This window comes from Hirundo rustica, chromosome 3 (genome assembly GCF_015227805.2).
Source record: "Hirundo rustica isolate bHirRus1 chromosome 3, bHirRus1.pri.v3, whole genome shotgun sequence".
In the NCBI taxonomy this organism is placed as follows: Eukaryota; Metazoa; Chordata; class Aves; order Passeriformes; family Hirundinidae; genus Hirundo; species Hirundo rustica.
This window is the reverse complement of record NC_053452.1, coordinates 65,084,454-65,099,557: the sequence shown is the minus strand read 5'-3', so window position 1 is coordinate 65,099,557 and position 15,104 is coordinate 65,084,454.

The following is a 15,104-nucleotide window of genomic DNA, read 5'->3' as shown; positions in this document are numbered from 1 at the left end:
TTTTTAAAAGGATAGACCATGAAAAAACTACATTGCCCTGCAGAATTATTTAATAATTCAGAAAATTTAAATCTTGAGAATTTTAGTAATTAAGCTCCAAAATAAAAAATATGCATAAACCAGCCAAATCAAGACAGAAAGGAAATTCAAATCTTTTGGCAAATTGTGCTTTGGATGGAAGACCACTATGTAACAGATATTCATTCTAATACTTCAATAGCCAAGCTATTTTGAAAACCCCCTGACAGGAATTAATGTGCCTGTGTTTGTGTTTACAACTGGAGGAAAAGTTGAGGGTAAGGCAACCAGATCCTAGAACTACGCAGAGAATCAGTGCTAGGAAAAGCCCTGTCTCTGTCCAAAACTCGAAATGGGAGTTTTGATCTCAGAAAGTGGAAAAAAATTTGAACTGTTGGTACTAAGACATGGGAATAAGAACAAACCTGTTGTTCGTTTGGCAAATCACACTGGTGCACTCACCTGTGCAAAAGCTCAGCCTTGGAAGCTATTACTGGTTCACAATCTGGAGCACAGGAAGGGTTAACCTACAGAAGAAATTAGATCAGGGATAACTGGAAGACTTTTGAACCTTCAGCTTTGGGAGGAGGCATTGAGACTTGCAGACTGGAATATTATTCCCAAGTTAGTAAGCACAGTGGCCAAATGGTTATCTTATTCACCTTTCAACTCAAATAAAAATTTGCACCTGCTTAGAGGATGTCAATTATTTTGATTTTTCTAATTGTGCATTTTAAGGCTGGCTATCCGTCCCAGGAACAGTAAGTACAGTGAGTACCGCAGAAGTTTTACATTGAAAAAACTTGAATCCGTCTTTTAAAACAGCCTCTTTCATAGACATGTCTTCCTTTAATACATTGCCAGAAGTGGTTTGTGTCAAATATAACCCCACTCGATAAAGAGAGAATAGTTTTCAAAAACTGGTGAAAAAAGGCAACCAAATGAGTTAGAGTAAGATCTAGCAAACCACTTATGGTGCAGCACTGCATATGTGCACTCCAAAACTTTGCATAAAATTCATAATGGAGGTACACTTCTTATTGAGAGTATTCAAACAATAAATCTTACATAAATTAGATACTTTTAGAAACTATCTTTCAAATTAAGCTCTTACAACTGAGGTAATTCCCATTTCTTACATTTATCCGTTATTTGCTCCACCCTGAGCCATGATTTAAAGTCCAGGTTATTAAGTACTAAATCTGATTTTGAGAACTTTGTTAATCCAGAAAAGTTTTTAATACTGAGCAGGGCACACTGCTTATTATGAGAGCAAATAGAAAACAAGGTAAAAAGACAAACAGACAAAACCCCAAACTGAAAAGGCAAACTGAAAGTCAGTGTAATGATCACAATAGAGCAAATGCCCCAATATGGTTGTTTCAAGAACAAATCAGATTACGTTTATAGAAGTATAACCCATATTGAAGCATTAATCACGTCACTATCTCTTTTGTACCATTAATATTTTCTACATACTTACATGCATTTTTCTTCCATTAAAAACCCTCACACTACTGAAGGATGTACCATTGTTAAGAGCAACTCCATGTTGAGAGTTCCTTCCAGGTACTGGAATTTCTAAAATATATTTTCTAAAGAGATAGCAGTTTACTAGAAATGTCTGTAGAATGTTGAACAGGTTTGTGCATACCCATCATGCAGTGCATGTCTTTCAATAAGGAGTTTTCATCTCTGTGTGCTATGTTTCTTTCTTGGATAGTTTCATCTTATGTGATTTGATATTTTAAAATCACCCAGGCCTTTGGTGATATCACTTTATACTACTCACTTCATTGAGACTGATCTTCAAAGCCTTCAAAGAAGACACAAGAAGAGGACATCTTTCATTTTCCTGACTATGTCAGGTCTCCCCAGTACAATGAAGAAGACCCCAACTGTTGAAATGCAAAATCAGAAGATTTAGAGCTGGAAATAACTTTCATTATGTCCTCTCACCTATGGTTTTGTTATTCCAAAACTGTTGTCTTTTAAGAGTTTGTGTCCAAGTTAGTTACGAACAACTCAGGCCATACAAAGACTGAGAACAAAAGGAAATTTCCATTCCCTGGCAGCTGGAAATTATTTTTCTTCATTCACAAGCATCTTTCTACTTTTTGTTTTCACTTAATGTATTTTCTCACCTTCCCTGCACAAAACCAAATAATCCCAAACTATTCCATTATCCTGCATTTCTATTTGTATTGCTGGCGTGGAGTTTAGATTGCACTGTTTTGTCTACTATCTTATGCTGTGTTCTACATTTCCTTCAGGACAGTTGTACAGTGATTACAAATCACTTATTATCAGTGAATTTTTTTGTGAAAATCAAATATTAGAAACAAATTACTATGGGTGTGTATGTGTCTCTTTTTTTAGGGGTGAACAAGAGGATTACGCTTGATTACGGATTACATGGATTACACAGAACAATCGGTTCTGGAATGTCCTTTGTGGGTTTAAGAAGTCAATCAACACAGCAATCACAAACTGTAGTTTACAAATAACTCATACTGGAAATAAAGGGTTGGAATTACGTGTTACAGGAACATTCCCGAGACATTCCTAAAACACGTTAATGTAAATATTTAAATGGATAATATTGAACAATGGATACCTTTGTAAGTATCAAACTGTGCCTGGAAATATATGTCTATGAATATGAAATGAATTGTCTAAATTAGTTATTCTAATTACTATGGTTATAATTATTCTAATTATGGTTATAGTTATTCTAATTACTATGGTTATAATTATTTCATGACTGCTACAACAACTTAAGACTAATGGAAGTCTTAACTTTTTAATGGAATTCTTGACTTTTTTTTCATTTTATTTACTGCAACATTAACTTATATCTACAGTAAAAGTGGAGGGCCTCCACTCCGCTTTGCTTATCCTATAAAGAGCAATAAGAAAGTGTTTTAACTCCTGCTGTTTACATCCACCAGTGACTCCACATATTACCTAAGGCTATTTACCTTAGAGCTTGTTTTGAGTTTTTTTTTCTCCCAAATGCATTTTGTGCCCTTTCTAGAAGTGACATCAGATGGGAACATGTACTCAAGTATCATCACCAGTTGATATTATTTTCTATTAACTTATTGTAAGGAATTCCAAAGCTTCCAGAGATAATTAGATCTCAAGTGATCCAAGTACTCTTTTTTTCTGCAGGTAAGATTAATCTCCAGAGAAAAACACACTAAGGCTGACACAGTCTCTGAAATTGAAATTGTTGTTAAAACAATTGCTCTATGATATTTCCCAGAAGGAATTGACCAAATCAATTGCAAGCAATCACTCACTTTCTGTGCAACTGACTTACACTTTTAATGAAAAATGCCTGTGTTGTACGTTTATTGACAAGAGTATGCAACATATTTTTCCCAGAAGGACCAGAACACTTCAATAGAGTGATATGAATGACAGAAAAGAACCAAGAAAACAATTAATGACAATTAACTTGTTGTACCAATAGACCTTGAAGACTCTGGGGTACTAGCCAAATCCCTACACCATGTAAATGGTAAATGTGTCCTGGGGTGCATCAGGCACAGCATCACCAGCTGGGCAAGGGAGGAGATTGTCCTGCTCTGCTCTGCTCCGCACTGGGGTAGCCTCACCTTGAACCCTATGTGCAGTTCTGGGTGCCACAATATAAAAAAGAGAGAATAAATCATTAGATAGCATCCTTGAGGGGTAGCTGTATGAGGAGCAGCTGAGGTCACTTGGTCTATTCAGCCTGGAGAAGAAGAGGCTGAGGGGAGACCCCACTGCAGCTACAGCTTCGTCATGAGGGAAAGAGGAAGGGCAGGCACTGATTTCTTCTCTGTGGTGACACTGACAGGACCAAAGAGAATGGATTCAAGTTGTTGACATCAGGAAATGTTTAGGTTGGGTATTAGAAAACTATTCTTTACCCAGAAGATGATTGGGTGCTGGAACAGGCTCCCCAGTGAAGTGGTCACAGCACCAGCCTGACAGAGTTCAGGAAGTGTTTGAACAATGCTCTCAGGCACAGGGTGTGACTCTTGGGGCATTCTGTGCAGGATCAGGAGTTGGACTTGATGATCCTCGGGGTCCCTTCCAACACAGCTTATTCTATGATTCTGTCATGCAGAAATCCTGATACACGAGTTAAAAACAAGGACTAGCTTTCGGAGATGTACCCTCATTGTTGAAAATGGATTGATTCTACAGATAATCCGTGGTGATACATAGCCAAGCACTCATTCTGTCAACTTATCTTGGCTTTTACAGGAAAAACAGAACTAAACAAAATATTGTTGGTCAGCTTGTCAAAGGCTGTAAATGTTATGACAAGTTTATATTATAGACTGTGATATAAAAGACTTTGAAATGTATTTTGAGAATCATTACTTTCAGATGGAAACCCTTCAGAACCCACTAGTTTCTAATTCTCAGATACTCATTCCTGAGCTAAGAGAAGAATGGTGACCATGAACCAAGACACCTGATGTCCGAGTGAAACTTTTTTTTAACATTTGGTCAATCCTTGCAGCCCTGAACTGAACAAAACAAAACACACACACACACAAAAACAAACACAAAAATAAACCAACCAACCAACCAACCGACCAACCCAAACCAACCAAACAAAACAAAACAAAAACAAAAAACAAAACAATCAATCAATCAATCAAACAAAAAAAAAAAAAACAAAAAAACCACACCAAAACACAAAACACCAAAAAACCCACCACTGGTCTACCGCCTTCTTTTGGCCCCTAGCCCGCCTTGCTCGCACCCATCCCTGAGCCATCCCTGTTCCCAGCCATCCCCATCCCCGAGCCATCCCCATTGCCAGCCATTCCCAGCCATCCCTGTTCCCAGCCAACCCTGTTCCCAGCCATTCCCAGCCATCCCCATCCCCGAGCCATCCCCGTTCCCAGCCATCCCCATCCCCGAGCCATCCCCATTCCCAGACATTCCCAGCCATCCCCATCCCCGAGCCATCCCCATTCCCAGCCATCCCCATCCCCGAGCCATCCCCGTTCCCAGCCATCCCCATCCCCGAGCCATCCCCATTCCCAGCCATCCCCGCCCCCGAGCCATCCCCGTTCCCAGCCATCCCCATCCCCGAGCCATCCCCGTTCCCTGCCATCCCCGTTCCCAGCCATCCCCATCCCCGAGCCATCCCCGTTCCCAGCCATTCCCAGCCATCCCATCCCCGAGCCATCCCCATTCCCAGCCATCCCCATCCCCGAGCCATCCCCATTCCCAGCCATTCCCAGCCATCCTATCCCCGAGCCATCCCCGTTCCCAGCCATCCCCATCCCCGAGCCATCCCCGTTCCCAGCCATCCCATCCCCGAGCCATCCCCGTTCCCAGCCATCCCCATCCCCGAGCCATCCCCATTCCCAGCCATTCCCAGCCATCCTATCCCCGAGCCATCCCCGTTCCCTGCCATCCCCATCCCCATTCCCAGCCATCCCCATCCCCGAGCCATCCCCGTTCCCAGCCATCCCCATCCCCATTCCCAGCCATCCCCATCCCCGAGCCATCCCCGTTCCCTGCCATCCCCGCGGGGCCGGCTGGCTCCCCTGTCTCGCACCGCCCCCTGGCGGGACCTGCTGGAAACGCGGCCGTCCTGCCCGGCCCCTGGTCCCCCGGCAGAGCTCGTGCCTCCTTCTTGTTCAAAACCTTTGTCCGGCATAAATCAAAATTCCCGTCTTTAAATTAACTAGTATCATATTTTTTTAAAAAAAAAAAAAGCTTTATTTTGATAGTTTCGTTATGGCTTTGTGTATTTTTTTTTTCCTTCAGTGTTCTCTTATATTATAAGCTTCTTTTATATTTAGATGTAGGGCAAATATGAGTAGGGGCAATGTAAAAATTAATATGTTATATCCTTCAATGTCTTCGAGGCTAATTTGCTGTATTGTTAGATTATACTTCTTTCTAGCCACTGAATCTTCAAACCCTGGTTAGGACTGGGATGTCAAAACAGTCCTTCGGGCTTTTTGCCCAGCAGCAGTTCCTCTTGGCACAATGAGAAAATTGTGTCTAATATCTCTCTACAACCTCGATCTGCAGAGCTGCTTAGAAATTTGAGCGTGTCGTAAAAACGGTAATTAATAGGGACAGAAAGAAAGATTATATCTCAGCGTAACATTTGGAATTAAGTCAAAGAATTTTGGTTTAAAGACGCACAATGTCTCTGGTTGCTGAATTATGTTTTAGGCCTTTCTCTCCTGCTGTAACAGCCTGGAAGCTCCAAGTCAGCAACTGCCACGTCTGGAGGCACCTCATTTTCTGAGAAGCCATTAATTGCTTCCTGCTGTGACTGCTGAGGGGCAATCTGGTCTTGAGAGCATGAAGCTGCTTGGTGCCTCAGTCTGTGTAAGGAAAGCATCCTTCTGAGCTAAAACAGGCCTTTGAATAGGTTGTATTTGTGGTGGTCATCAGTGTGGCCACACCGACCAGTCCTGTGGTGTGAGGGTCCCTTGTATGGATTTGATCCGCAAAGATCCTTGCTATGGTTCTTTCCTGAATATCTTTAGTATCTTCAAGGGAAAAAAAAAAAAAAAAATATTATTATTATTATTATTAATAATAATAGACATTTATGTTGTAATTTTTGTTCATACTTTTTTTTTTTTTTTTTGCTTTTTTTTCATCCCTGAGTTGAAAACACTGGCAAGTACTCAGAGTTTTATGGGAATAAATTTTCCTCAGGACAATTAATAAGAAGAAAAGAAGTAATATGATTTTCCCTATCAGTCCTGCTCTCAGGAATTCATAAAGGAGGCAAAAGATGTTTCACAGACTTTTAAGTGCATATTATTGCCTTAATGTGTCTACCTAGATTTCATCAATATTCAGAATAATTACACACAATAAATACTCGATTCCCAGATGGCTGTTTTATAACAAATCTACACATATCTACACCATGAGAGCAAACCACTTCTCTTAAAACTCACAGTGAGTTGTTACAGCAGAGACCAGTGGTAGAAGTGAGCTGTTTTATGGTGGTATATATAGCGCCAGGGCTCCCAGCACGTGCACTTCTCAGATGCAGTCTGTGGGTCAAGCAGATCACATATCAAGGACTTTTACAATTTCACACTGAGACTTCCACATTTCCATTTCAAAGGCTGGTAGAGACCCTCTTTGTGCTTGATGTAGAATTTCTTCTTGAAATCAAATGGTATTGAGGGCAAGGAACAAAAGCTGAATAAGTAACAAACAGCTATTTATGTGCCATGGAAAAGCAAAATTTGTGCCAGTGCATCAGTATCACTTGACTTTACATGAGTTCCTAAAAGGATCTGTGTTTTATATAGTCATTCATTAACTAATCCAAAGAGATTTTACTTCTGTTTTAGCATTTAACTTGCAGTTTATAGTATGTTTCCCTGTCCTGTACCCAAGATCAGCCCTTATTTTCTGGCTCACTTGGTTAATCAGCAGGATCTTCCTTTATCAATAAACGTTTTCAGCAGTATCTTCTACTGATAACATCTAAACTGGCTTCATACCCATGAATGCTTTCCAGGTTAAAGAGAAAGAATTTACTCACAGAGGAGTATAAACAGTGAATAAATAAGTTCATCTAAATAAAGGAGTTCATCCAAAATATAGTAGTTACTCACAATTTCCACAGAATGGTGTGCAGAGGGTGGCCCAAGGGATTCTCAGGCTCATGTAGATTGTATCCACTTGTGCTGCAATCATCTAAAACTGTCAGAAATAAATTTACTTTCTTTAACACTGTGTTATGAATTCTTATCCCATTTTTAGGACTACTTTTGAAAAAGGTGTTAAGAGAAAAAAAGTATTTTTTTTTTCTCAATTATTTCTTATGTTATTGAACTTTTCAATTATTTTTCTTATAATCATAGAATGATCTGGGTTGGAAAGGACCATAAAAATCATCTAGTTTCAACCTCATAGAATTATTAAGTTTGGAAAATATCTTTATGGAATCCAACTATAAATCCAGCACGGGCAAGCCCACTGCTAAACCACAGCCCTAGTGCCATATTTTTTGCAAAATAGTGCAGCTTTCTCAAAAGGAATAAAGGATGCATGGGTTTTTCTTCAGCTGCCTTCAGTTTTTATAGTTGGAAAAGTGTCTTTGGAAGCTAAAGATACTGTTTTGAACTTTACAGTATCAGCGGGGCTTGCAAATAAGTTTGCCGCTTTGGGAGCCAGTGTTCTGATCACTAATTATCAAAACATCTCAGCAGCAGCAGAAGCAGCATCACAAGAAGCCTCATGCAGGAAGAAGAGGATGGCATGAGGAGCCCCACATGATAGTTCATCCTGGACTGCTTCAGATAATATGGGGCCATTCTGGGGAGGGAGGTGGGAGCACCTCAGGTGTTTTTGGGTTTCTGGTCAGAGCAGGGATGGGAGGGGGCTCTGGGCAGCACAGTGTGGGGTGGTTGTGGGTGTGTTGAGCACAACAGGTTCTTCCTGAGCTCTGCAGGAATCTATGCTTTTCCAGGGCTAGGTAATCACTGAAGAAAGGCAGCTGGACCAGAAATTAGAACCTGTGTGCCTCAGCTCTCCATGTCTGTACTAGGACTTAAATTCCGTATTCATTCTCATCCTCACTGCTGACAACACTAAGTCACCATTAATATGCTATAATATAGGGGGGTTTCTTTTTCATAGGAGATAACATCTTACAGGCATTGTCTACCATTTATCACTTAGATTTTAGACAGAATTTTCCAGATATAACCTTGGTTGTGAGAATACTGATTTGATTCTTATGTTCCATCTTCTAAAAACATCCTGTGCATATAGAAAATTTGAGATTATTAGTACACATTTGGAGTTTTATTGTGATCAAGTGTGCAAGAACTGTGTTTTTGGATAATACACTGGTATCACTTTTTAGGGTAGTTAATTGAGTGTTGTTTATTTTTGATACATCCTCAGAAAGTTGTAAAGCTGCTGGGTTTTACTGTTAAAATTTGACATGTAGAAGAAAACCCTTAGTTTAATGCTCAGCCCATTACAGCTAATTTTTCTTACATTATTGAACATGCTTTTAGTAGGCTTTTGATACAATGTACTTTCTATCAAAGTTTAATAGCTGAAAGCTATTGTTATCTTTTATGTGATGTTTTCCCTTATGCACCTATGTTCATGTTTGCTGAACAGCGCTAGCAATAACTAATGAGGAGTTCCCAGCCTAAACTATGGAGTCAGGGAGTCTTACGTTCTTTATGCATCATTTCTACATGTCATTAAATTACTGATATACCTTGACGACATTTCTTTTTCAGTTCAGTTAATCTAAAAAATTCTGAGAAATTAAATTAATGAACGTACACACATTTAAATTCAAAGCAGATTTCTGGACCTGATGTTCTTTATTGCCTAAGAAAATGACTCATGGATTATACTGGAAGATCCCCTTCTGGGAAAATCTTATAACAGAAACTGCTAATTCCAGTAGATTAATTTTCCAGTTGTTTTCCCAAAGCTGTTCTTATGGGAACCCCTTAATTAGTAGTATATTTTAAATCAATTTGTGTTTTTACCAGCGGTCAACCCTATTAATAATTTTTACTTTGCTTTTATGTAGAATTCCGTGACATTTAATTCTTTGCAGAACCTTTGATGTCCACAACACCATTAATCCTGCAGGCTGCCAAAAGAAAGAAGCAATTATGCTCCTCAAATGTAAGATTCTGACCAACATATATGCAGCTGTACAGCAAATGGCAACTGAGTAGTGCAGGGGAAGTGAGTGGGAAACCTTGAAATGTTCATGTCCTCAAACACCCCTGTGGTGCTATCAAGAAACCCAGTGACTGCACTTCTCCCTTTCAGCCGGGAACATCTCACTCTGCCTCTGATTTTCAGAAATTCTTTGAAATAATGTGTTTCAAGTCCATTCTCTTAGATGACATTAAGTTTCTCTTTTCTGCAGGCAAAACCTCTCACATAGTGAGGGCAAAGATAAAACTCTTTGTTTCCTTGGCAGTCATGGGGAGATGACTTCAAAATAAATGACCATCGTAGTCGGTCTGCAGGTGAGTGAGTTGAGTCACTCACTCAGTGAAATGTGAATGAAGCCCCATGTCGATCTAAAAATAACTGTATCTACAGGCAAAGGCTTCCCAAAAGCACTCTCTAATCTTGTGAAGAATAATTATTTAAAGAAAAAAAAAGAAAAAAAAAAAAAGAAAAAAAAAGTTACAATTAGAATGTGATTAACCCACTTTATTCTAATGCATGACATAATAAGAGAGCCTATAAAGTATTGATTCTAGTTCCCTTCTATGTAGGGATTGATCAAAAAAGGGACTTTTTTTCTAAATATAAATGTGTAGACTAACAATAAAAAAATGTTCATTTTGATGTTCCAGATAAAAAGTCCTTTTAGTTAGACTTTAATGATTATTTAAATATTGAATCAGCTCAGTTTAATTCACTGTAACCTATTATATTGCCTAGCTAAATGCAAAAATATTGTTCTGTTAGTAAAACACAATGACTCACATTAATAAATTTATGCAAATGCTGAGTAAATTTGGAATTATTTAAATAACATCAAAGATAAAAATTAAATTAAATTCAAGGATATTCTGAGAAGAGGATTGAAAAGGCACAGTTTCTTGAGGGGAAGGGATCTCACTCATTTCCTCTTTGTTCCTTTGAAATTAGCCAAACTTTCGGTTCCTCAGTTCAGCCACATGTGGAAAACTCATCAATCTCTAGAAGATTGTTAAGACTTCCATAGAAAGGCAGTTGCTGTTTGTAAATCCTGGATAAAAAGTATTAGAATTATGTCAAAACAACTCACTTATTCTCAGCATCCAAAGCCCAATGATTGTTGCACAGCATTTTTTTTTTAAATAATGAATAAATTCTTTTCATCAAAAAAGGTACAGAAGTATTTTCAGCTGGATAGTAATTTGGGGGACAAACCTACTCTGGTTTTCTTTCATTTATGAAGATTGCTATTTTGTACTACAACCTTTATTTATATTGCTAGATAATACTTTATGTGTGCAAATTTATAGTCTTCTGTGAGATTACCCATAAGACTAAGTAGCAGACAATGTCAATACATATCCTGAAGTTTTCTTTTATTTCATTGTTAATATATTCTGTCATCTCCAGACCTCCTGAAGAATTTAAAGACAGTTTTGTGAAAGACAATGTTACTTTCACTTTTTTACTCTATGGTTTGAAAACATGAAATAGCCACATTTGTTTTTAAAATCTCTCATCCTTTGGGACCGAAGAACTTGGAAGCCTCATCACCCTCAACAGAGAGAAACAAAAGCTCACAAAATACCATTGCACTGCTGTGTTTTTTTGGGTTTTTTTGTTTTTTAAATGTGAAATGAAAAATAAAATAAACAAAAAAGATTACCTGGGATTCAAGATCCAATATAACTCATGTTTATTTTCACTGTGTACAGAAGGTGGAGCCAAATTCATAAGGATCTGTGAACTTCAATCTTTCTTTGAATACTTTTCTAATGTCTTTCTGGAGGGGCAACTAGTTTGGAGGGACTTATTTGGAATCAGTTACAATCTTGGGATAAATCCTTTTCAGACCAACTTTTCTGCTGTTTAAGCTGTCTTTAATAAGTTTTAGAGGTTTCTTGGCACAGCTGAACAGCATCTGAGCCTTCCTGTATTATCCTTCCCCCTGTCTCCATCAGTGATGCAGGAGTGAATTCATATTTCTGAGCAGAACATGTGAAAGTGAGCAAGCTGAGTATCTCCACGAAGTTGTGGTGAGACCTTAGTGGTATGAAGTGGCAAGCACTGACCAGCACAAAGAGCAGAAAGGAAAAAATCACCCCAAGTTTTGAGCACTTTATTTTCCTTCTCTGTGAGCCTCATAAATTTTAAAGAAACTCGTGGGTTTTTTGGTGTTTTGGTGGGGGTTTTTTGGTTTTTTTTTCTGCTGGCTGATATTCCAAAATGCAACTAGAGAACAAATCAGAATAATTTGGAGTTTAAGGGATGGACTCTGACCTTAAGAAATTTTGCTTCTCATTCTGGTTGAACCATGAGCTATCTATGACTCAAACGAGCTGCTGATATTCTCCATGACAAACTTTCCAAGTCCATAAAAGAAGTTACTATGACATTACTTCTTCTATGATAATATTTATAAAACACTCAGAGATTGTAGGCAGATGACTGTACAACAGTGCAATGTATTTCTGGAGAATGGTGACCATTCTCTACAGTGGGCACTGATGCAATGGTGTCTGTCATAGAGAACTTCCCACTTCCATTTAAGGTGCTTCAGTCTGCTGTTTTTTCCAGCAGGGTCTCTTTTAAAATAGCAATTATTTTCTTTTGCAGGCAGTAAGAGCAGAATCTATCTTATGCTGATTAAGACTCCTTTTCCCCTGGGGAATACCTAGCTTTGAATTAAATCAATCTGAGAGACCAGCTTCAACAAGGAATGGAAGGTGAACTCACTAAGAGGCAGTCTTGTGATTATCCTCCTTTTATTATTACTATCCTTAAAATACCAGAAAATTTTCTTATAGGCTATGTGCTGTGCCACCCAAGTGGGACCAGATACTGCCCCGAAGGATGACAATTGCCTTTAACTGTCTGTTTTGAAGAAGCAATGACCCCTTGAAACTTGGGGCAGGGGGTGGATATGGCTGTGCTTTGTAGAATCAAGGGTGTGCTATGTGCATCAGAAGAATGTGCAAGCACTGTGGTCAGCTACTTCAATGCTGACCTGTATTTCTATGTGACGTAAATTCCTTATGCAAGCAAAAAAAAAACCCACAAAAAAAAAAAAAACCACAAAAAAACCCGGGGGAAAAAAAAAAAAACAAAAAAAAAAAACAAAAAATTAGAAAAAAAAAAAAAAAAAGCATTAGTCTGCACTTCTATGTGCTTAGGTAATCATGAAATACCGCATTATTGTTCCTTGGATGTTCTGAAAAGCTTTACCTCCATACGGCATGAAACAGGGCCACACATTATTCACAAGTTTGTCTTCAAAGCCAAATGTGTGAGAAGGGATATCAGTGAAAACCTGCCAAAGATCACGTGCCTTCCAGGGACGTGGGTGACTGCACAGCTACCTTGAAAGCACCCAAGGAAATCTGCACTACCTGTGTATATTAATCTCCATCTACTGTATTTTCAGCTCATGTTACTTCGTCTGTGGATTCCTCTCCCAAATTGCCCAGGACAAGGACAGTGCCGTGCATGGAAATACTGGGAAGTAAATTTTGCAAGCAAATTGAAAACAAGTGAAGAAGGCATGTGATTCATTTTAAGAGCTCCACAAACTACAGACGTGCTTAATTGGAAGTAGACCATGAACCCCTCTGGTATTCATTCGAGATTTGGTAACAGTCAAAGGAGTGGCTAGCCTTCCGAATGAAATACCCACTAGGGCTTTTCTAGGGAATTAGGTTGCTCAAATATTATTGAGGGATTATTTGGAAGAAATATGAGGGGAAAATAGGTTTTTTTTATAAAATTCTGCACTTGCGTTAAGATAATAACTACAGAGAAAACAGTGGAGTGAGTTCTGTATTAACAATGAATATGTGCCAAAAGCTGGAAATATGAAATAATCCAAATTTTGGTTCCTTTTGGTAAGTCTGCATAGAAAAGCAGCAGCAGTGGGCAGTATGGGCTCTGAACTATTTAATTGATTTAGCTGAGGATTCAGCACAAAGTGGACAGAAGCGCTGTGGAAGTCACCCTGAGGTGACTCAGAGATGCACTTGGCAGAGCCTGGGCTCCAGCACTGCATCTGGGTCACAGTGCAATGTGCCCTTACAGACTGTGCTGCAGCCCACCAAAACAAAGGCAAGCAGGTTCTGGAGTCCTTGCACTGCCAAGACAGTGCTGTTTGCTCCAAAAGGCAAAATGGATGACAAGTGAGTTTCCAGATAATTCAATGCCCCAAAATATTTCTTTTTTTTAATGTGAAAATAATCTGTCTTCTGCAATGCAGGGCTTCAACCCTGTGATCTTCTTACCTCTCTCTTAGTCCATAATTATGAACAGACTTGCAAATAGCTCAGATCTGACACCGGTGTGCTTTCCTGTTGAACAAAGTTTCAACTGAAGAAGGATTGTGCGTGGGAACGTTTGTTCCATCTGAAGCAATTGTTTCCATGGCAAAGTAAAATAATATGAGATTTTTTTGTAACCCTGTGAAACGGTAAATTATTGCATCACCTGAAGCTGGATAAGTTCTGGTAATAGGCTGTAAAATGTGATCATGAAGACATGTTTCCAAACTCTAAGAGACATTTCCAAGTAATTTGGATTGGGACAGATAATAGTCCTTCCTAATTCTACACAGTATCATGGTGAAGACTTGTAAAACTTTCCCTTTTGCATGTAGAAAATGCCATAGCAAAACCAAGTCCTATGCTTCATATGGTTGCAAAACCATTCTTCCCTTGTTACTAATGTACACATTTTAGTTTTCCAAACTGGGTTTTAAGATTGCTGGGCTTCTCGCAAGTACTGGGAGTTTTGGTTTTGGTTTTTTTTTTTTTTTTTTTTTAATGGAGAAAATCCTTCTTCTTCCTTCCTTCAAAACCATAATGTTTGAAAAATTGCAAAGCCAATACTGCAAGATAATGGGAGAATGCAAGATCAGGCAAGCTGGACCCTGTGATCTTGTGATCTTGCCAGCTTCGACAGGGAATGATAGCTTTGTATTCTTGCATGTTATAATTCAAGGTTTTATTCCTGGCATATTTCTGCTTTCCTAAGGGGCAATTTTTTCCAGACCAACATATATGACATCCAAAATGTCCTCAATGTCTGAACATTGACACACATAGTCACGTTGACAAAGTTTTTGCTTTGCGTTTAACCAGCGCTTTACAGACAGTAGCAGGAGCCCTATGTGTACTCTGCTCACTGTCTATACCACAGTCATGAAGACAGTGAAACTCTATGGTTTGTATATTACAGTTTATCCATTCTCAAGAAGAAGGGCCCACAGTCTGTGAGGCACAAAGCTCCAATTCTCCCTTAATGTGATGAGAAAAGGCAACTTGAAAACTACCTTCAGAAAATATGAAGTTTCTTTCTGCCATATGGCTTGGACAACTGTAAAAACAAGAGGGGAGTGG